Here is a 23,685-nt window from a genome sequence, read left to right as displayed (position 1 = left end):
ACATGAAAGCCTCCCCCCGCAGTCTCCACTCCCCTCCCCAATCCCTTCCCTGCATTTGTACTTTACGACGCGGGACTTTGGAGAGGAGACTCATTAGAGTCATTATTACATGCGCAGAAATATGTCTTTCATCTCACTCACATTTCATGTTCCTCCCACTTGATTTCTTGACGCTTTTTAATTCCTGATATTAGACGACACACACACACACACGCACACACACAGTTCTTGTTGGGGTTCATTCTTTCTACAGAGTTGTCATCATTGCTTGCTGAGGAGCGCTCCTTGTTGTGTATTTATTCATTTCTGAAAAAGATTTTGGGATTGACATTGTCTGATGCTCCTGACTTTGATTGTAGGGGTAGGTAGCATTGTGATAAAAGGAGATGTGAGGACAGAGGACCAAAGTCTGGAGCCTTGTCCCATGTCCCCTTCCTCCCTAGAGGCCGGATGTCCATCTGTGAAACAGGTAGATCCCATCGCCTAGTCCAACCCCCACATCTGGTGTCAAGTGGACTTTTTGCGGTGTAAGCACGTGACTTAAACACTGTTTAACTTATGGTAAGAGGGATATTGGGAGGAGTCAGGGCCATCCATAGAACCACAGAAAAAGTTGAAAAATCAACTCTGATGGGCAGAGCAGGGTAGCCCTGGGGACCTGGGAACTGGATCTCCTGCTGCCTCTTTAGGCTCCATGATGAGGATGAAAGGAGATCTAAAGGCTGTCAGTGCCTCCCTTCTCAGCTCGAGGTTCCAATTGCAGGGAGAGAGCATGGGATTGGCTCAGCTACCAAGATGAAAAGGAAGTGTGTTTTGACTGACAATTGCATTAAAATTCCATCTAATCAGGGCAAGGGGTTCCCCAAAGTAAGAGGTTGTTTCCAGAAGGAGGCAGTGGATTCTGAGTATGTAGAACAACAGACGCCCGTGACACAGTCCCCAACAGTGGAGGTGGTATGACCGCTGCACGAAGAGAGGAAGAAGCAGGTCTTTCTGGCTCTAAATCTGTGACCAAGAGATATATTTTTGGAACTCAGAGATTGCCTTCTAATTCGGAATTTGGGGGCTGGCATACTTTCCCCGGAAAGGGCTAGATAGTAACTATTTTTGTCTTTCTGGGCCATATGGTTTCTGCCACAGGGACTCAACTCTGCCAAGACCTGAAAGCAGCCGTAGGCACTATGTAAATGAGGTGGTTTTGGCCCTGTTTCAATAAAGTTTTATTGAAAAAAAAACGAAGTAGCATGTCCTGGACATTCAGGTCAAAGTTGTTCTAGTAGGTTGCTTTCATGTCATGGAGGAGAAGCTCCCTCTCCGCTTTAGCAACCCTTGTCTTTCTGACTGCTGTTCTTCAACTTGGCTCTACTTCAGGACACTCCAGGGAGCCTGTCGTGAGCTTGTGAGCACAGATGCCCGGGACCTGCTCAGACTTCCAGGTCAGAATCTTCAAGGATGGGCCCAGGGCCTGCATGTTTAACCCATGCCCTAGGTGATTCTGACCTATGTATGCATTGTCATGAACTGGTCTAAGATGTAGTCAGGGAGACAAGATCATCCTTCATGAACCACAGGAGTGACAAATGAAATGGGGCAGGCTTAGGAGCTGAGAGGAGGGAGGCTCCTGAGGGCTGGGGGAGAGCATGTGTGTGCAGGATGGGCTCAAACTGGCCCTGAACGAAGTCTGAACTGTCAGAGCACTGACTTTTTCTAGCTGGCAGTCTCTTTCCCCAACCTGTACTCTGCTATTAATTAGGAAGGACGTTTATTAAAAGCCAGGTGCTAAACCTGAGACATGTGGTGTTCTGCTCTGCAGCAGTGAGGTCTCTGAACAGCTTTGTGTCCTCATCCTTCTGAAGGGGCCACACCTGTAGCCCAGCCTCACTTCTCTGTCTTCTTCCAAGTCTCCTCTTCCCCTTTCATTTGTGCTGTGCTCCCCAAAGACCTGGTTTCTCACAACACCATTTCTCCTTTGCCCTGGAAAACAGCCACCCATGGCTCTGTCTGATCATGACCATGTTCTGTCAAATTCAGCTCCTTCATGCCATAATCGTTAATAGGATTAGGAGCCTAATCCTAGGAGCCTGTGGGGAGTCGTTCTCTCCCATCTTGCTCCTCTTTCCATGTTTTCTTCCCCACCAAATACCATCCCCTAAAACCTTTGGGGTCTCTTCTGTTGAGGGGGAGAGTGCCCTCTGTAGGTGCTAGCAAAACTACTTCAGTCATAAGGAGGAGAATGGGTTATTGCTCCTTGGGTATGGCCTGGACCTAGACAGCCTCTGATCCTCACCTCCTCCCCTTGGATCCAGACAGGGAGTTCAGTTCATTACAGTAGAAAATATTTATTGCTGGCTCAATAATCATCTCCTTCTGACAATAGAGCACCCTTTTCCCTGGGAATCCACTCCATCTTCAGTCTGAGTCCATGTGGATGGGGTGTGATAATTCTAGAGTGCGCCTGTGACTCAGGCCCGGCACATCAGTGCATCTGACTCCCCCAGATACTCTCAGTGGTCCAGGGCGAAGTTAGTTCAGTGCTGGTACTCTTGAGGGGTTTTGGAGAGGACAGCTGTCTCTTTCAGAATTTGGGATTGTGATACTGTCAACCCAGAACTTTTGGACTCCCACATGTGGAGAGAGTATGCCCGAGAGTGAATCTATCACAGAGGAAAACAAAGTCCAGAGACAGACCAGATAGAGAATCAAAGAGCAAACACAGGTCCAGAGGGTGAGGTTCAAGCTTCTGGATCCAGCTAGACCTGCAGCCAGAACACTGCTTGTGGACTCTTCTGATAACTGAGCCTCACATTCACCTTTTGGATTTAGCTGATTTATGTTGAAACTCAGGGTCTTGACTGATAGTTTACTTGACAGTGGCAGGGTGGGTCACTCAACCAGGATGTCTGAGCTGTAGGCTGACTATCTAGTCAGAGTTGAGGCCACCCAGGATAGGTATCAGATCCAAGGCCACACGGCTTCCTGCTGGGAAAGGCTGAGTTTGGTGGGAGTGGAGATGGCCAGTGGGGAGAGGCTGGAGCCATACTGAGGAGAGTGAGGAGGCCAGGCTTCTGGCTTGGAGACCTGGTGATGCAGAAGTACTAAGGAGTTGGCGGGTGGGAGGGTGTTCAGATCACTGGGTGGTGGTGAGGAGGGCTGCACTGCCCCCAAGCCAGCCTCTCCCCACTTGACCATCTCTGCTAACACTGACCTCAGCCTTTCCCAGGAGGGAGCCAGGTGGGCTTGGGTCTGACACCTGCCCTGGGTGGCTTGGTTCCCTTATCTGTGAGTGGGGATGAGGCAGTACCCTAAAAATGTGAAGTGTATCCAAGAATCTGAATGTGAGGGGGATGCAGTGGCCCTCTGACCACTCAACCCAGACATTAAGTCATAAAATGGAGCAAAGCAAGGACACAAAGTCCCTTCAAGAGGCAGTGGGTCAGGGAAGCTTGGAAATCACTGACCAACTGCGGAATGCACGTGAAGGCGGTGCTTACCATGGAGTCTCATTGGCCCATTGGAACAGAGGAATTAGGTGGCCCAGGGGCACGTGTTGGAGGGCCCTGAATGGCTGCACCTGGCCTCTGCTATGAAGAAGGACCGTCACAGCCTGGTGCCACGGGCTCCCCTAGGAACACTCTAGTGCTCTGGCTTCCTGTGTCGCTGGTCCTCGGGGAGAGGGTGTGCTGCTCAGACAGCAGAACCAGCTGCAAATGAAGATATTGGCACTTGAGCTCTGGTCATTGTCTGTGAGAGCTGGGAGTCGGCATCCCAGAGCCTGTCAAGCCTGGACACTGATGTCTCTGTGTTTCTGGTTTGCATGGCTGTGTCAGGCCCTGGCCCAGGGCTCCTAAGGTTAGGAGGTTATCGGTGGAACCAACGGGTTGTACCCCAGAGATTGTGATGAATGAGGTTGGAGTGGAGCCAGACCTTTCCATTAAACAGCCCCTCAGGATGCTCTGGGAGAAGGAAACGGCAACTCACTCCAGTGTTCTTGCCTGGAGAATCCCAGGGGCGGGGGAGCCTGGTGGGTTTCCGTGTATGGGGCCGCACAGAGTCGGACACGACTGAAGCGACTTAGCAGCAGCAGCAGCAGCAGGATGCTCTGAGCACGAGCTTGGAGAGAATAACTGCTGCACAGAGTGAAGGCCCTGCTCCAGCCGCATGGAACCCACTGGAACCTCTGACCTTCATGGAACCCCTGCATGGATACTGCTGATTGGCTTCTATGTTCACTTGAGCGATTTTAATTCCCTCAAGATCCCCTGCAGGCTTCCAGGTGGCACAGTGGTAAAGAACCAGCCTGGCAATGCAGGAGACATTAGAGGCATGGGTTCAACCCTGCGTCAGGAAGATCACCTGGAGGCAGGCATGGCAACCCACTTCAGTATTCTTTCCTGGAGAAACACATGGACAGAAGAGTCTGGAGGGCTACAGTTCATGGGGTCACAGAGTTGGACGCGACTGAAGTGACTTAGCACACACACAAGATCCCTTGTGGGCTTTGATGAAATTAACCATGCAGTACTAGGCACTCTAGAAGGAGAAATGGGCTCTCTATCTGGAAGTTGTGAACAGAGAGGGGAAGGATGTGCCAGCAGTTGCCCCTCCCCTGAACTGTCCACCTCTGGACCCGCAGTTGGGTGTTGTACCATCTGGGTTTTTCAGCCCACAGAGGTGTGACTTAGGGTAGAGGTAATTTCCGTGATCCTCTGTGCATCAGGATTTGGCTGGGATGACTCCCGTTTGCAGTGATGTGGTTTTCTGGAACTGCAGAGGTTGTGAGTTGCCGCTCAGAAGCATTTCTGAGTGACAGGGGCTCGGCACAGAAGCAGCACCCCTACTCCTGTGCTCCAGAGCAGCAAGTCCTCTGCAGGCCCCTCTCCTGAGACTGGGGGGTCGGGGTGGTGTCGCTCATCCCGTCCCTCCTAGGAGCTAAGTGGAGAGGCAAAAGTCTGTTCACTATGGGCTCTGATACGTTATGTGACTTAGAAGCTCTCAAGTATGGAGACTATAGAAAGAAGAACTTTCTCGGGCTAGGCTCTGTTGACCTGGACAAAATCATCTCAACTGGCTCACATTTTGAGCCAACATATACTTACCATAGAATCAGGGACATCGTTAGTATGGTTTCACTTCTATTGCTTGTTTCCCTCCACAAACCTCTGCTATCACCTCCATCTCGCTCTCTCTTTGCAGTTAACCCCAGGTCTTGCTCTGCAGAGAAAATAGAAGATGTCAAGTGGCAATGCCAATTAAGTTTTAAGACATTGTCCACCATCCTGTCTTTATTCTCCAGACGTCTTTTTAACCAGTGTCGCCACTTGCTGCTGTCTTAAGGGCCCCTTGTTGCTCTGTCTTCGTGCTCTCCCTCTATGGAACTATTTATTCTATCAGCATTTAGGCATGTTTGTGTCTTGTCCCTATACACAATGGAGTTCTTTCCTTTCTCCTCCCCTTTCAGCTCTTCTTCTCCTGGTCTTCATTCACAGACACAATTTATTGAGAGAATAGTCTACCCTCCATACATTGTGTGCCTTTCATGCAGGCTCAGGAATCTGCATTTTACACACCCTCCTGGTTATCTGAGGCATGAGGTCTTTGGACTCCATTTTGCAAATTCTTGCCTTAATCGTTGGTGTTTCTTGGCTTGAGCCTTTTCATTCTTCACCATCCACATTTCTTTTGAAATCTCATCTGGCTCAAGTCATCATCCACCACCTGGAATCCACTTTCTATCTCCAGCCCAGTCATGGCTCTTGAGTTTCAGAACTGCATTATCCAACTAACTCTGTGAGGATTTTCCAAAGACACTGAAATGTTCAGAGCAGGACCTCTCATCTTCTCCAAGCCTCCTCGTCCCCATGCTCCCCAGCCCTATCTCCAGCACCACTAACCACCTACTTACCCAAGCGAGAAACCTCAGCTTCCCCTTTCTCACTGCCCCTTGCCAAATTTCCAGTTCCCATGTCCCGTCCATGCTAACTCTTAAACAAGTCTTAAATTCACCAGCTGTTCTTCATTCCCACTGCCAGGACCTATCCAGAGCCCCATGCTTTTTCTCCTGGATGAACCCCCACCTGGGTCTCTGCTCCCAAGCTTGCCTTCTCCCAGGCGGGTTATACACTGACCTAGGGGCCTCTCCAGAGTTTGAGTCTGACCTTGTCACTTCCCTACATTCAGGCCTTCAGTAGCATCTTGCTGCCTCTGTTTGGACAAAGTATCACCTTAACCTGGCATAGAAAGCCTTTCATGGCTCCTCTCCCGTCTCAAGATGCTTATTCATCAGCAAGATCAAGGAGTCACTTCTCAAGTCTGGCACAGTCCTGGGGCTGGGTGGAAAATTCAAAGGATTATGGCCAAGTTTAGCAAGTTTCTGTCCTTGAGACAAAATACAGTGGCTCAGACTGAAAAGTCAGCTTCCTAAGAATCAGAGCCCTTATCCAGTATTAAGTTTTACTAATAATTACAAGGGCTTCCCAGGTTGTGCTAGTGGTAAAGATAGCCTGCTAAATCAGGAGATGTAAGACACACAGGTTCAGTCCCTGGGTTGGGAAGATTCCCTGGAGGAGGGCATGGCAACTCTCTCTAGTATTCTTTCCTGGAGAATCCCACGGACAGAGAAGCCTTGTGGGCTACAGTCTATAGGGTCGCAAAAAGTCTGACATGACTGAAGGGACTTAGCACGCACACCAATAATTGCAAGGATCAAAATAATTGTCAGGCACAGGTAAAGCATGAGGTCTAAGACTACCAGTACTGCTCCGTAAGACCATTTTTTTCTTTTTTTGCCTCATTCAGATTATCAGAAGAGGTCTCTATGTGACCCATGCAAGCCATCCCTTACTATAAAGGGAGCTATCTTGGTCATGCAATATCTCCACTTTATTCTCTGATAGTTACACAGTTTGCACATTTCCCAGGGAGCCGTACCCCACAAATCCATAGGGTCCCGGTTTGTTTACCATAAGCAGTGCTAGACAGATACGGTACATCTTGCTAAAAGCATTCCATAGATAAGAACACTTCTGCTAGCCAATATCATTAGTGTGTTTGCCAGGGGCTCTGACATTAGTGATTATGAGGTGATTTGACCGGGTCATCTTTCTTTTTTCCCCAGTCAAGGTAGAGAGTGGCCTGCAGCTAACCCTTTCCTCCCCAGACCTGCTCTGCCTACCGCTCCCACGTCTGTGTTACCAGAGCTCTGTCCTTGACCTCCTTCTGTGACTACAGGCCATGGAAAACCTCCTCCATGCTTGTGGCTTCCTTTCTCTAAACATAGGCTCCCAAATCCATACATATCTTGCACCCTTGACCCTCAGACCTGCACATTCCACTGCCCACTAGACCCCAACACCTTGGTGTCCTCCAGGCCCCCAAACTACACGCCCCTCACTGACCCCTTGCTGCCTCTCCAAGTCCATTCCTCTCCCACTGGCCCCTCTCAGGGCAATAGTGCTCATATTCACCTGGTTGCCCCCCAAACCTTGAGTCATCCTGGGCCTCCTACTTTCGACCCCTTTGACTTAAGTCAGAGAGGATAACGTCACCTAGCCTCAGTTTCCACAGATGTAAAATGGGCATAATAGCAATATCTGCTTCACAAAGCTGTTGCAGGATTCAATGAGATGGTGATAAATAGACTATATGGGCTTATCACAGAGGCTGGCAAGTGCTCAGAGACTGGCAGCAAGGGTCTCTGACTCCTCTTCTCCACCATTCCCCAAGGCTGCTCAAGACCACACACTCGAGGTGCTGCCTTCTCAGGGTCCCTACTCTGTTCATCATCCTTTCCTCTGTGCTCCCATCTCTGCCTCCGCCTATGTAATAGTCTTGGGCCTGATCTGGCCTCGTCTGTGTGGCCCCTCTAATATCTCCTCTATTCCACCGCCAGAAGAACTCTCCCCAGTTACACATCTGACTTGCCACTGCCTTGGAAGGCTTTTTGCTGCCCCTTGGGATAAATTCTAGTCTTCTTAGAGTGGCTTAGGAGACTGGATCAGATGTGGCCGCCACCCATCCCCTGTGACTCCCCTCCTCCAATGCTAACCACTGGACACACCAAACTTTCAATTTCGCTGACCTTCAGGATTTGGCCAATGCCTCCCTCTGCCTGGAAGACTTCTCCCTTCTCCGTCTCCCCCTGAAGACCCTCTGACCGTCTCCTGAACACTTGCAGTGCTGTCTTTCCCCCATCAGAGCACTTTCCAGCTGCATGGTCACTGCCAGCTCCCATATTGGGACCTCTTGTGGGCCGGTGAGCATCAGGAGGGCAGGGAGCGTGGCTGGTTCACGTAAACTCTCCAGCGCTGAGAATATGGCTCAGCAGGGTAGGTTCCCGATACTAAATGAAAGCAATTGTTAAATGGGGGGGGGTGGGTGAGGGGTGAGAAGGCGGTAGGAACCCCTGAGTCAGGAGTTTCTGGTCTGCATGGAGTTGAGATGGGTGATATTAAGGGAGGTCGAATTGTGCTGGAGTTTTTATATTTGTATTAATGGACCAGGAAGGCCCAGGTGAGTTTGGCAGTTGATCACTGGAGACCTGGCCACTGGAGGTCAGGCCTTGAAAGTAGACCTAGCCTCCCTGCCCCCTCCTCTGCAGGGTTAGGGCACAACATGGGCTGTCCCTATGGGGGTGCCGAAGAGTAGGTACATTTTCCTAAGGTTTCTTCCCTCCAACATTGCTTTGCCATCGATCTGCTAATCCTGCAGAAGACTAGAGCTGGAACCCACGAGGCCAGTCCCTTTTGCTCCTGTTTCATGTGGCTCGTCTCTAAGGGGCTCTGGGGAGGGACAGTTTGGTCTGGGAGTGGGGGTGTCATTCCCAATAGTCTGCGGAAGCACCCACCAACACCCGGGAACTCCCTCTGGGTGGCTTCAGGGTGAGGAGGGGCAGCAAAAAGTCACCCCTGTGTGCATATGTGTGTGTGCTAAGTCGTTTCAGTTGTGTCCAACTCTTTGCGATGCTAATGGACCGTAGCCCACCAGGCCCCTTGATCGGCTCTGGACTAAAGGTTGTGGGCCACGAGGGTGCAGGATAGAGTGGAACTTTATCCCCTTGACCTGACCTTGACATGTGGATTCTCCCAAGTCTTTGTAGGAGCGTCCCGTCACGCCTCCCTCCTCTCCTCCTACTCCTGTATTTTGCTGATTCTGCTGTCTCTTCTGTCTCCCAACTGTGGTGGCTTCCTCCCTACCCATTTTCTGCTTTTCTCTGTGGAGGGAGGGCTGAGCTCTGCTCTGAGGAGGGGTGAGGGGGAGAGGAGCAGTGAGAGAAGGGTGTGGAGAAACGGAGGCTCTCACCCCAGGCTGGGGCTGGTTTCCACTAAACCAACAGCAATCAAACATGCCTCACCACTGTGAGAATTAATTCCCTTCTCAAGCTCCCCTTCAGATAGGTGAGAAATGTGTATGCCTCCTATTAACATGAGCGTGACCCCATTTCTTGTGAAATGACAACCCTGGTCTGATTATGCTCAGGAAGCATCCCCACCTGCCTGCCCCAGGCTGCGTGACAAAAGCTCCTTCGTCCTAACTGACAAATGAACGTCGTGCATCCAAACCTTCCGTGTGATCTGCAGACAATGCCCACTTCGTCTCAGTCACAGGATGGGATCAGGAAGACAGTCTGGTTTCCCTCTCCAGTGCCCAGCAGCCCTGGAAGTGAGAGAGGGAGCTGCTCACAGGCGTGGTTGGAGGAAAGTGAGGCTGGGAAAAGTGTGGCCTGGTCCAGTCTGCTTGCTGGCTGTGTTTGGGATTGAGTCCCAGTGCGGGATACCCGGGTTCGATCCCTGGGTCGGGAAGATTCCCTGGAGAAGGAAATGGCAACCCACTGCAGTATTCTTGCCTGGAGAATCCCATGGACAGAGGAGCCTGGCGGGCTACAGTCCATAGGGTTGCAAAGAGTTGGAGATGACTGAGCAACTAACCCCTCTCTTCTCTGAGAGCAGAGGGCTGGCCCATTAGACCTGGAAGGGCTTTTGAATCTGATACTTGCTGATTCCAGGCTGTCACTGAGTACAGCTTTAGAACCTCATAAAAACTGGGCTCCCATTTGCAGTGTTGGAGGAAGGGTCTAGAAAGATCTCTAGGAGACCGAGTTAAGAAACCAACTCAGTGTTTGGATAAAGGCCCTCCCTCATGATACGATACTGCTCAAGGCACCAGAAGAGCTTCTCTCCCTAGCAATTCAAAGCCCAGCATGGCCTGTGTGTTTAGCGGGTGAGAGGTGAGAGGGTGTTCATTCCTTTGTTCGGCACTCTCTCATCCATCAGATATTTGTTGAGCGTCACCCGAGACCAGGCAGCGTGGGAGAGTGGAAGGAGGTCTGCCGTCAGTCGGAGCTCTGCTTGCCCTCAGCTCATCCTCTTACTTGAGCATCACGCGGACACCCGGCTGCTGGCCGCTGGGCTGTGGCCGTGCACCTGCCCGCGTGAGGATGAGTGGAGATGATGCTCCTGGCAGGGAGTGGGCCTCCCACATACCATCTCCTTCTCTGTCCTCTGTATGCCCTGTCCTAAGTGCCCTTGGCCCCTGGGCAGGGCAGCCAGGTGCGTGTCCATAAATAGCTTTGCTACAGAGGAGGGACCGGTGCGCCGCAGTCGGAGGCGTGAAAGGCCTGACCAGAAGCTGTTTTATGGGATGGTGCTGAGTTGAGCCTGGTGTGAGCCGGCATTTGGAAGACAAGGGATGAAGGTCATTGCAGGGGCAGGGAACAGCTTGAGTGAATGCACGGATGCGCAGAGCTTGGGAGGGATGAGGAGGAGGAGAAGGAAGCCTGAGTGGGGGGCGAGTGAGGGCGAGCATGCTGGGCAGGATGGTGCTTCTGTGCAGGCTCTGGGGGAGGGCTGTTCGGACCACTGTCTTGTGAGAGCTGGGGGGTGCCCTATTCTAGGGTCTCCATGTACAGAACAGCAGTCTGGGGGTGATATTTCCTTCTCCTTTACTCTCCAGGACTGGCTACTGTTAACACAGTTCTCTGTTTCCTATTATTTTATTTTTTCTGAACTCTTCAGTAGGGGGAAAGCTGCCATTTGCTTGGTCTTGGAATAATTTGCCCTATCTTTCTTCTTGCAAAATAAGAGGAAATTCGTCCACTTGGCTTCTCTGCCCTCTTGTTCTCTGGAGCAAACCCTCCGCCTGGCCCACACTGATGAGCCCTTTGTGTTTGGCTCCTTGAACTAGATTCCTAGCTCTGTGAGGGCAAGGATCCACTGTTTGGTTTGCTCATGTACCCCTAGCCTTGTGAAAGCTGTTGTAACCGTTAGGCTTTCAGTATGTATTTGAAGAATCAGTAAAGGAATGGCAGTTGGGTTGATGATTCTTGGATCCCTTGGACATGGGGCAGGTTGATGTGGTAAGATGTTGATTGAGTCAGCCAAGCCCAGATTCATTTGAGACCTCGTGATGCTCTTGGGTGAGTAGCGAATATTATAGGATGCTTAAAACTTCCAGGAAGATGAAAGAACGATCCTGAAGTTGTGCTGAGGGCTACACCGGCAGGCTGGCTTCTCTCATCTCTCCCAAAGGCCCTGGCTTGTTGTGGGGTGCTAACTGCTATGGTGATGGCATGACTGAAGTGAATGGCAATGATAAAATGCCACCAAGGGAGAAGGGGTTTTTGACTAATCCATAACCTTAGTTCAAATGAAGTCCTTTGAAAGAGCATTGAGAAGGGGTTACATCCTTTCCCCAAGGTGCTGGCAGATGTCATGATGTCAGTAGCATTTCCTGATCTTCAGTGAGCAGACAGACTCGTGTCTGTCTACTCTCTGTTACTCAGCTCCCCAGGGGCCCAGGGATACTAAAGGGAGGAGGGTCCTGATCGAACATGTAGCAGAACATCAGTGGTTATGAATGGGCATCCACTGTTTGAGCCCAATTCCTGCCCCGCCATGCCTGTGGGCACTCTCAGAGGACTGCCCTGCCCATGTCCCCACAAATGCCAGGCCTGGAGTGGGTGCTAGTTAGGAAGGCACCCATGGTGATGCAGCTGATACGGGTGGGGCCAGGTAGAGGCCACACGGGGAAACAGGAAGGGGGCAGCAGGAGGGCCTGGGGTCGGGGTGGGGACAGCACAGGGCAGTCTTCAGGTGTGAGGTCACTCCCGAATGTGATTCCAAAGACTCAGTTTAGAACAGGATTGAAAAGGTCCCTAAGTTGTGAGATTATTCCTAGAGTGGGGGAAGGAGAGAATTTTAGGTACAGAGAGTAGCAAGTGTAAAGGTGTGTGTGTGTGTGTGTGTATGTGTGTGTGTGTGTGTGTGACGGAGAGAGATATATCCTACAGGTAGTTTCCTGGAGGGTGATCTGAGACTGAAGGGAAGCGGGTGGCGGGGGGAGAGGGCTGGGGAGGGAGGTGAGGACCAGACTGTGAAGTCCTTGAATCCCCTGGACATGGCGGGAGGGGTAAGGGAGTGATATGACCAACTCTATTTCAGAAAAACCAGTCTGGGTAGCACATACAGACTAGATTAGGGAGTGGGGCAGGAGGCAGGAATGCTGTTAGAAGGCTGTTGGAGGAACCCAGGAGAGGGAATGGCAGGAGCCTAATCAAGGCTGTGGGACTGAGGACAGGACGGGGGACAGGTAGACTGGCCGGAGCCTGGATAATGACTAGTGAGAGAAGTGAGTCTCAGAGCCCCCGCCACCTCCCCCCACCAGGGGTGTGGTCTGCTAGATGGTGGGGGTGCTACTGAGTGATGTCATTCACCAGGACAGAGGTCCCTGGAGTAAAACATCCTCCTCTGGCCAGGGAGTGGGATGCTTATGCCCCTGGATAGATTTGAGGTGAATTTATGCATTGTAGAGTATGTGTCCCCCTCTGACCCTGACCTAGGCTCACCTGGGAAAGGCTGGTTCCTGACTCCTGCCCCTCCCTTTCTTCCTTCCTCCTTGGTATATTCTTTCAATCTCCTCCCTCCCCTTATCTCAGACATCATAGGTTAGCATGGGGAAGAGGAGCCATGGAATAACATCCAATGAGGGAAACGTTATTCGCCCAGGATTATAATCATGATGCCTCCTTGTGTCTCTTACAGGGGAGGACAGCAGACTCAATGGCTTCGCTAAAGCAAGCCTGGTACTTCCCTCAAGCAGCCTGCGGATTGCAGATTCCTGCCAGGCCCTCTGGAACCAGCCCAAGGTCTTTTCCCCCAGATCTGTCTGCTCTCAGCGTTTTCTCCAAAAAGGTTGCCTGAGCCTGTGATTGGGAGTAAAGTGCACTCAACACTGAGTCCCTGGTTTCAGGGGCTGACAGTCAGCTGTTGAGTCACTGCATCCTATCTGCCTGCCTTCTCACCTACACCATGACCTCTTCTTGCGGTCCTGGGCTGTGGCTGTGCCCTCACCGATGGTATGGAAGGAGGAGGCCCTGGTTTAGGTGACCTTTCTCTGAGTGCCTCTTCTGTGCAAGCCTCCGGACTCAGTACTTGCAGTGTGCCACAGACCACCCAGAGGCTTAGGGACCTCAGCCATTTCTTTGGCACTTTGGTCACTGGAGTTTGGAGGCGGGGATCACTGACCTTAACTGTGTGTGTCTGTATCAGTGGAGTGGGGATGGTCACAAAAAGCTTCTTGCTAATTTCTTGGTTGCTTCAACAGCCCCTGTTTGGCTTCGCAGCTCTTCTATCACATGTGGAACTTATTCTCTATGTTAAATTCCTTCTGTTTGAAATACCAAGAATCCTCTGGTCTTTCCAATTGGATGCTGACTGATATAAGTGTTTGAGGAGGGTGAAGAGGTAGACAGTGAGATGGTATGTTATAGAGATTGGGGGTTATGGTTTAGTTGCTAAGTTGTGTCTGACTGTTACAATTCCATGAACTGTAGCCTGACAGGCTCCTCTGTCCATGGGATTTCCCAGGCCAGAATACTGGCTATTTCCTTCTCCAGGGGATCTTCCTGATCCTGGGATCGAACCCACATCTTCTGCACTGCAGGTGGATTCTTTACCACTAAGCCACCAGGGAAGCCCATATTATACAGATTAAATATCCCCCAAAGATGTCTTATGTCATACAGAGTAAATATCCCCCAAAGAGCTATCAGGCTTCACTGATAGCCCAGTTGGTAATGAATCTGCCTGCAATGCATGAGACCTGGATTCGATCCCTGTGTTGGGAAGATCCCCTGGAGAAGGGAACAGCTACCCACTCCAGTATTCTGGCCAGGATAATTCCATGGACTGTATAGCCCATGGGGTTGCAAAGAGTCGGACATGACTGAGCAACTTTCACTTTCAAGGGTGTCCACATCCTAATCTCTGAAACCCATGACTGTGTTACTTCACGTAGCAAAAGTGACTCTATTATTCAGGATTATTCAGGAAATTATCTTGGTTTATATGAGTGGGTCCCATGTAAACACAAAGGTCTTTGTAAGGGAGGGGCAGAAGAAGAGAGACAGACAGGGAGATGTGGTGATGGAAGGAGAGGTTGTAGTAACTGGATTGCTGGCTTCAACAGGAAGGAAAAGCCACGAACCGAGGGATGCAGGCGCCTCTAGATGCTGAACAAGGCAAGAGGACGGATTCTCCCCTAGAGCCTCCAGAAAGAATGTGGCCCCATCAACACCTTGTCTTTAACCCAGTGAAAATCGTTTTAGACTTTTGACCTCTAGAACTGCAAGATAGTAGATTTATGTTGCGTTAAGCCAGTAAGTACGTGGTACTTTGTTAGAGCGGCAATAGGAAACTAGTGTAGAGGGCCAGAGTTCAAGATGCTATGAATTATGCAAGGAAGGTGGATCTTGTTCTATAGGGCTGAAGGCTTATTGCTGTTCAGGCCCACATGTGCTAAGTATACGAGCTCTGAAGTCAGATTGCCTGGGTTTGAGCACCCTCCTTGCCAAAGACCAGCTTTGTTAGGCAGGTGTTTTAAATTCTCAAACCTTCAGTACGCCCATCTCCAAAGTGGTGCAATAGCGTTTCTTGTCTCATAGACACATAAGGCTTAAAAGAAAAGATGTGTGTAGGGTGTTTGGCACAGCATTGGTCAGAAAAGTGATTGTTACTCTCACTTGCTTTGCAACTTTGGACAAGACCATGTTTCATTTGGAGCCTTGATCCCTACATCTGCCAGGAGGAGGTGATAGTAGGACTCCTAGCCTCCTAGTCTCCCCAGCCTGCAGGAATAAGAGGATTTTGTGAGATAACAATTTGAAGAGGGCTGTTACCTCTGTGTGCCCCTGCTGGCCTGGCTGGAGCTCTCCACCTGTGGAGCAGGTGCCAGCTGACCTGCCCACTCAGTCCCCTCTGCCACTGTTCTACATGCATGCCTAGATTCCTGTGCCCCTAAAGGCCTGTCCTGCTTTCTGCTCCCCTGTACTATGCTCCAGGCATAAGCTATTTTAGTTACAAGTTCCTTACAATGCTACACCTTCCCTACCCATGCGAGCGACCTCCCCAGGCCCAGCTGCCAAGTATTGATTTCCCCTTTAAATATTACAGCAGCCCAGGAGCATGTATGGATTAATTGATGAGGCTAGGCTTGTACCTGCACACTTCATTAACAGCTGCTACTAATTAGTGGAGTAGTCATTAAGAGACCTGCTGGGGTTTTGAGGATAATAGTTTTACTTTTTTTCCATGATTCCTAAGCACACAATAAATTGGGGAGTGAAAGTCCATAGTGCCACGTTGGGATGGAAGTCATGGGGTGGTCTGTGCTCAGGGCTGGCCTCTAAGAACACAACAGGAACTAGAGAATCACCATAGTGGGACCAGAGTCAGGAGGGCCTTAGAGTCATCTGGTCACATATATGACTACCATGGCTTGGAGAGGGGTGTCACCATCAAGGTCACACAGAGACGGGAGGCAGAGCTGGGACAGGCAACCAGGGCTGGGGCTTTGCTCCGGGCCAGGTCTCTGTTTACTAAACGGGGACTCTACTGCATGCATTTGAATAACTTTATGGGGGAGGTTGGACCATGCACATAATCATGTCCCCTGTCTACCCCTACCCCCAAACCTGATGTACTCTCCCCAAGCTGGTGCTGCGTTTCCTTTCCCAATTCTGGGCCTCCTTGTATTTTGTCCGCATCATTCCACCTTCCATCTCCTCGCTCCTGGAACCCCTGTCCCTGCCTCTGGCAGGCTTATGTCGAAACGGGCACAACTCAGCAATTGGCCTGCAGTGGCCCCTTTGGGTTATCCATGCTGGTGGAAATACACAGAGTGGAATTCAGCCTGAAGTACGTGCATGTGGACAACTTCTTGACCCTCTCGGAATGTCCTCACTGGATGAAGTGGGCTAATGCGTGTACAGGGCCGGGTGCAGGCTGGGCATAGAGCGAGTGAGTCCTTAGCAGATGGCAGCCGTGTGCTCTGGGCTCCTTAGGAAAGTGCACCTGGGGCCCAGTGTGCTTGCCTCAAGCTGACTTGAATCACTCATGGAGAACACATTGAGAAGGGTTACAGCAAGGAACAGAGTTTTGACTTACTATTTTCTTCTTGTTTAAGAGATAATGTTAATGATAGTCCCAATCACTCACCTTCCCTCTAAGCTTACGACGTGTCAGGGGTACGGTTCTAAGTGCTTTACATGGATTAATTTATTTTTATCATCTTGACAACCCTATGAGGCAGGTGATTTAATTATGGTTCCTATTTCATAGAGGTGAAAATGAATGTACCAAACTTGCCTCTGGTCACACAAGAAGGAGGTGGGGCCGACTCCTGCACTCTAGCCCTGAGCCCAAGTTCTTAGCTGTGGAACTTCTCAGCTCCTTAGAGGGGTCGATTTCCTGGCTAAGAGAAACCCCTGTCTCCCAGCGCATGCTGCGTGGGAAGCAGCTGTGTTTATGTCATGTCTCTGCATCCTCCAGAATTCAGCTGATCCATCCAAGGTGGGCACTTGAAGCAGAGGCTTCCCCACACTATATGCTTTGGGTATTCTGACTCAAAAGCCTAAGATGGGCCAATCTGACTCCTAACTGGGGAAGGCATCAGGAAGAGGCTGAGCCTGGGAGGGGGAAGAGCTGAGGAGCTAGACTTAGGTCACTAAGGTGACCAATCATGGTCACCAGCTGTGAGTGGCTGGAGGGAGCTGGCTGGCCAAGAAGGAGAACAGAGAGGTGCGTGGATACCCTTGGTCTTGGAGGCGTGCATCACAATTGCTGGTTCCCATGGGGCCTAGCTGCTCTTGCCCTTCTGTCTGGGGATCCTGGTGAGAATCTGCTTTATATTGAACTAGCTTCTCTCCCTGAGTTGCTCTAGCTAGTGCCCCTCTTTTCCTTGTAAACAAGAGAACTCTAATAGGAACAATACTCTTATCAGGTTTATAAGGCTCTGCTGATTCAAGGAGGGGCACAACCCCATCTATGGTGTGCATCTCCTTCTGTACAAGAACAATATCCTAAAATGACATGACTGGGACTTGTAGGTGGAGGTCTCTGGAGATAGCGCCCAGCTGCAGATAAACATCCGCACTAGTCAGGGTGAGGACGCGCTGCTCTATCATAATAATGCAATGGCATGGAGAAGATTGAAGTTCCTGCCTTTTTCACCTTATAATTTAAGGTAAATAGCCAGGTTGGCAGGCAGTTCTTTCAGTCATGCAGGAACTGGGGTCCTCTGAGCCACTTTCCCTCCATCCCTGTGAGCCTCCTGGAAGTCTCAGCGATGGGGGCTGCCATGCCTGGCTCCAGCCAGAGGTGGAAGTGAGCATGGAGGGGCACCCTTGATATCTTCCAGTACTTCCAGTCCACTTCTACTGGTGAGAACTTACCACATGCCCCACCTACCTGCAAAGGAGGCTGGGAAAGGAAATCTTGATCTGGAGTCATCAAAAGTTTTCTATAAGGGCCATATAGGAAATATTTTCAGCTTTATGGGCTGTTTGTCTGTGCTGCAGGTACCTGACTCTGCCCTTATATCTTGAAAACAGCCATAGGCAATATGCAAATAATGGGCATGGCTATATCCCAATAAAACTTTATTCATGGACACTGAAATGTGAATTTCAAAGAAATTGCATGGCATGAATATTTTTCATTTTCTTTTTTCAACCATTTAGAAATGTAAAAACCAATCTTAGTCTATGGGTCATTCAAAAATAGGCACTGGCAAGGTGGAGTAGAGTGTGTAGACTCCTGGTCTGGATGGTGACCTTGGCCTGACCATGTTTTTTTTTTTTTTTTCAGGGGAGATTGAATTTTGGTGGAGAGTGAGCAGTCCTCACCATAATATCCACTCCAGGCTTTGCTAAGAGAGGGGCATTTTAGCAGAAGCAAGGTGTCCTCTACCCCCTTCTCTGTATAAAGAGAGGAGCAGAATTTGCTGAGTGGAAACAGCCATGCTCCTCTCCCCAGACTTGCCAGGAACAAGGAGCAGGGGCAGCCACGCCCTGGGAGGTCCCTGATGTCAGAGGCCGTGGATAGGGTTACAGTGTCACTGTAACTGTGAGGACCTGGCCGCTGGCCTCCCCTCGTGCTAGAGGCCAGCTGGAGTGAGGACACCAATGGCTAGAGGCCAGAGTTAGATAGGATACTGCGGAGTAGGATGCGGTCCCCTACCAAGGGGCAGCCAGTCACTCACAAGCAGGACAGCCCCATCCCCGCTGGTGGGGCTGATGGAAGCTATGCAGGAGGTAGCTTTGAACTGGACAATGAAGCTCCTTAATCATTAGAAAGTGACTGCTGCAAATATTAAACGGGACCAGGAAAATCATCAGAAGGATGAAGATACTATTATTTGTTAAGTTTGTTTTCTTCCATCCCTCCCTTGCCTCCCTCAGTCACCAGCTTGTGGGGCTGGGCCTTGCAGGGCAAAGCTGACATCAGTTACTGAGAAAAATAGAATCATTCTGTGTTTGTCCATCACTGAGCTTATACTGTCAATCAAAATACCTACATATATTTTTGATATCAACTGCCAATTATCCTTTCTGTGCCTTGGAAAAATTAGAACCAAAGACAGAAACATTCACCCAAGGGTGTTAGGTGTGGACTCAGACCAGCCTGGGTTTGAGTCCTGGTTCTATCAGATCCCATGTGACATCTACTAGCCTTGTGACCCCTCAGGGCCTCAGCCTTCTCATCTGTTAAATGAAGAGAATAATGCCTGTTGTGCAGGTGTGTTGCAAGAAGTCTGTTTCCACCACAAAGGATACATTTGTTCAAATGCAAAGCATGATTTTTGCTTTTCTCTCTGGGCCTCAGGTTCCCTATTTATAAAACGGATGGGTTGGACTGTGGTCCATTCCCATCCTGACAATCAGTAATTGTGTTGCCAGTGGACTTAAGCGGAGGAGAAAGCTAGCCTTCAGAGGTGCTTCCTCCCAGTGAAAGGTTCTGAAGATGAAGGAAGCAGCAACTTGGTTAAGAACCTCCTGATCTCAGACCCTCCCTGTCCTTCCTGGTGCAGCTCAAGCCTACCTCCTCCAAGAAGCCCTCCTGGATTCCTCCAGGCACAGACCATCTCACACTTTCTGAAGGACCCAAGTGTTTGACCTTGACCTCCACCCCAGTCTTTCCCCCTACTTGCTGATTTGATGGTGGCAGACTTCCTATAACCACTTCTGTAATCCTGACCCTAACCCTGAAACCTTGGCACTACCCCTGAACCCTGTAAATGGGTCCAGCATGGAATTGTGAGCTGGAGGTGCTCAGTTATGGGGCCAGTCTGGAAGGACTCATCTATTCCTACCAGGCAGAGGGGAGCTAAACACCCAAATCCTTCAGCCAGGTGCCCATGTTGATAGCCATGTCCTCTTGGGGCCTGGGACAATATGGAGATGGCAGAAACCAGGTGGTTCATAGACCATGTGGACATACTGTTGGCTTCATGACCCCCACTGGCTTCACGGAAGCAGGCGATGCGACATCTCAAGTGGAGGTGCACCCTCTCCTCTCATCACACTACCAATGCCTATCCTGGGGGAGCAACCTCATCTGGGCATATGTGAGGATGCAAACTGACCAATGAGATGTATGCTGATAAGCTGAAGATGCTGGTTCTTGTTGGTCTAAATGCACATTTAAACTTCTAGTATGGATAAGGCACACTGTATTCTGTGACATCATTTGGTTCATCTGTTAATTCTTTCGGCAGTGTGATCTGTCTACCAGGTGCTGGGGAAACAGGGGCCAACAAGGCAAAAATAGTTCCTGGTCTTGTGGAGTTTACAAATTGGGGGGAATCTACTCAATTCAGCAAACAATTGCAAAAGTATTTGATTAGCTTGCAGCCTGAGAGATGGAGCTGAAGGTGGCCAGACCATGTAAAGGTGAGTTATGCAAGACAGAACACCTGGACTGTTCCAGGCAGAGGAACCATGGGTATGAAAGGACACAGATGAGAGGAGCAACATTAGTCTAGAGCCTGAAGGGAGACCTCAGTGTTTGGACCCAAAAGCAAGGAGGAAGAGGGGATAGCGTGGTGCTACAGTGGGTAGGCAGGAACTAGATTCTGAAAGTCCTTGATGAGCATTGTAACAGTGTTTGGACTTTGGTCTGAGGGCATGGGAAAACCTGGAAACTTTTTGGACAGTAGTATATGTGATGGGCTTTCATCTTAGAAGGATTCCTCTGGCTTTCGGGTGCAGGATCTTCTGTCCTCAATCTTTCCCAGTATCAGGGTCTTTTCCAATGAGTTGGCTCTTTGCATCAAGTGGCCAAGTATTGGAGCTTCAGCTTTAGCATCAGTCCTTCCAGTGAATATTCAGGACTGATTTCCTTTAGGACTGACTGGTATGATTTCCTTGCAGTCCAAGGAACTCTCAAGAGTTATGGTGTACAATATAGTGATTCATAGTTTTTAAAGGTTATATTCCATTTACAGTTATTATAAAATCTTGACTACGTTCCTTGTGGTGTAAAATGGATTATTGTTGTTCAGTCACTCAGTCGTGTCTGACTCTTTGGATCCCATGGACTGCAGCACACCAGGCTTCCCTGTCCCTTACCATCTCCCAGAGCTTGCTCAAACTCATGTCCATAGAGTCAGTGATGCCATCCAACCATCTCATCCTCTGTTGTCGCCTTCTCCTCCTGCCTTCAGTCTTTCCCAGCATCAGGGTCTTTTCTAATGAGTTGGCTCTTAGCGTCAGGCGGCCAAAGTACAAAAGATCCTTGTAGCTTATTTTGTACCTAACAGTTTGTACTCCTCATTCCCCGAGGCCTATAATGCCCCTCCATGCTTCCCTCTCCCCACTGATAACTCTCATTTTCCTCTCTGTCTGTGGGTCTGCTTCTTCTTTGTTATGTTCACTAGTTTGCTGTATGTTGTAGATTCCACATGTAAGTGATATCATACAGTGTTTGTCTTTTGCTGTGTGACTTATTTTGGGTGACTTGTTTTTCCTCCCTCCACCCTTCGAGTGCAGTATTCACTGGCATCTACCAAGATGGAAATATTAGCCTGTGTCTCTTATACCCTAAACTCTTCAAAGGGCATCTGAAAACAAATCCAATTGTAATTGATATTTTCCAGAGGCCTCTATAGTATTGCCTCTGCCTCTCTTTCCAGTTTGCTCAACTGCTGTGCCCTGGACTCTGGATCAGACCCACGGGCTCTGAGCATCTCCGAGGAGACACTAGCGCTGTCTCACCTTGGTGTCTTTGCCTGGGCTCATCACTCAGCCTGGAACAGGTAATAGGGGCTCTATAAATACTTACTGAAGGAGTAGATGATAAATCCAGGAGAACAAAGGGGAAAGAATGCTCAGGAGGAGTATTTCTCTCCCCTTAAGGGGAAACCTGGCAGCATCTTTCATTCTCTGTGTGTCTCTCTCTTAAGCCTCAAACCTTTCCCCTCTTCCTAGCATCTGATGCCTGCGCCTCAACCCAGTACCTCCAAGTTCCTCCCGGGCTCCAGCTATCCCAGGCAGCCTTAATTAATTGTAAAATTGATTAAGCAGCCCTCTTTGTTAGGTTGGGCTGGTGTTTATTTGTATTTTCATATTATTATCCTTTTATACTTCTCTGGGCGCCCTCAGCTCTCTACTGACACCTTTTATTGGGGAAATGTTAATTTAAAAATCATCTATAATGCAGGTGTCACAAATCAAAGCTGTTCGGTAATGAGTTGCTCTTATGTCGTATAAAAACAATTAATTAAAACCTTTTCTGAGAGAGCTGTGCCAGCAGATTTATGTTTCCCAGTGTCTCCCCTCGACCTTCCTTTTTAAGGACCCTCCTGCACTCTGCTGGCTTCTCTAGTAGGATGCTTTCCTCCCACCTGTGTCCAGGAAATCGCGTCCCAGCCTGATGGAGTGCGGAAGGCTCCAGGAGGGCGTGTGGTCCTTCCTTCTCATAATTAGAGCTCTAAGAAGGACTTCACTGTGGTCACAGAGCAGTTGAGTGGCAGAGCCGGGTTCAGAGCAGCCTCGGCCACCCAGGTCCTGTCCTGGTCATCCTCACTGGCGTCTCTCCTGCTGTCCTCTTGACAAAGTTCACTGGCCAGGGGACCATGAACACCTATGCCACTGTTTTACTGGTCCAGTAAAGGGCCACTTGTTTCCCCACTGACATACATGGTCGCTTCACAAAAGCCTTCCACTCCTTGCTCATCAACCCAGCACTTAGGAAATGCTATCCAGGGCATCTAAGTTCTGGTTTTACCTCTGCTCTTGATCCGCTATGTAACCTTGGGTAAGTCACTTCTCTTTGGTTGGGCCTCAGTTTCTCTCTCTGAGAAATGGGAACACTGATTTAGTATAGGAGCTGCGAAGGGAAGAACTTCCAGGTACCATGAACAAATAAGGCAGGCCTGGTGGGAATGGTGAAAAACTGGAGAAGAGGATGCTCCTTCAGAAGGGGACAGCCTCTATTGCCCCCGGATGTTTGCTGCATCTGGGAGTGCAGATCCGAAATTGTTCTTTCTCATGAGAAGCTGGAAATCCAGCTCAAGATTTAAAAATGTTGGCCAGGGTACTGACCCTTGGCTCATTTGCTCTCATATCCCTCCTTGCCTTTCTTCTGTTTTGCTCTGTTTCCTGGGGGTCTGGCCCCTCCAGGATGGGTTGTGTTAAGTCAACAAGAGGTTCTGGTTGGTGGTGGGATGGGGAGAAGGCAGGAGATAGGGAGCAGCCAGGGTGTCTCACTCCCCATCTCTGCCTTGGGCATCATCTCTGGCAGAGCTCCTGTCTCTGTGACCCATCAGGGTTCCAGTTTGGCCAGGTCATCACAGCCCCTGGGCTGTAGTTACCCAACTCCTGCCTTGTTTCCTCCAGACCTCCTGTCCTGTTGATCCTTCATCTCCTGTGTAACCAGTCTTGAGGTAAATTCCCTCTGCTTTAAATACCTAGAGTGGTTGATAGGTTCTTGGCTGGATCCTGACTGATACATTTAAAAATTATATTATTATTATTATTTGTTGTTGTGGTTGTTCAGTTGCTCAGTCATGTCCGACTCTTTGCGACCCCATGGACTACAGCATGTGAGGCTTCCTTGTCCTTCACTATCTCCCGGAGCTTGCTCAAACTCATGTCCGCTGAGAAGGTGATGCCATCCAACCATCTCATCCTCTGTTGTCCCCTTCTCCTCCTGCCCTCTATCTTTCCCAGCATCAGGGTCTTTGCCTATCATTATCATTACTTAACACAGTGATGACTTGTCTGTGGGCTGGATGAAGTATGGAGAACCCTAGTTTGGAGAAGCTGAATGCCGAGGTCGCGACTTGGTTTAGGATTGAGGGAGAAAATCACACAACATTGGTCCCTGTACTTTAGAAGCGTCCAGTCTTAAGTGC

At 49.8% G+C, this 23,685-nt stretch overlaps 1 long non-coding RNA gene across 1 annotated transcript in view; it reads left to right on the top strand.

Annotated features, from left to right (window-relative positions):
• LOC122446507 overlaps positions 1 to 18,608 on the top strand; it is a 173,050-nt gene extending 154,442 nt beyond the window's left edge. Inside the window, exons 4-5 of the long non-coding RNA XR_006270885.1 lie at positions 13,035 to 13,138; positions 18,138 to 18,608. This is a non-coding gene — a long non-coding RNA (uncharacterized LOC122446507). The remainder of the gene's footprint in view (positions 1 to 13,034; positions 13,139 to 18,137) is intronic.
• Positions 18,609 to 23,685: the final 5,077 nt, after the last annotated feature.

The sequence above is a fragment of the Cervus canadensis genome, chromosome 8 (assembly GCF_019320065.1).
Source record: "Cervus canadensis isolate Bull #8, Minnesota chromosome 8, ASM1932006v1, whole genome shotgun sequence".
Classification (NCBI taxonomy): Eukaryota; Metazoa; Chordata; class Mammalia; order Artiodactyla; family Cervidae; genus Cervus; species Cervus canadensis.
The sequence above is the reverse complement of the archived record's forward strand: the minus strand, read 5'-3'. Positions and strand labels throughout refer to the sequence as shown.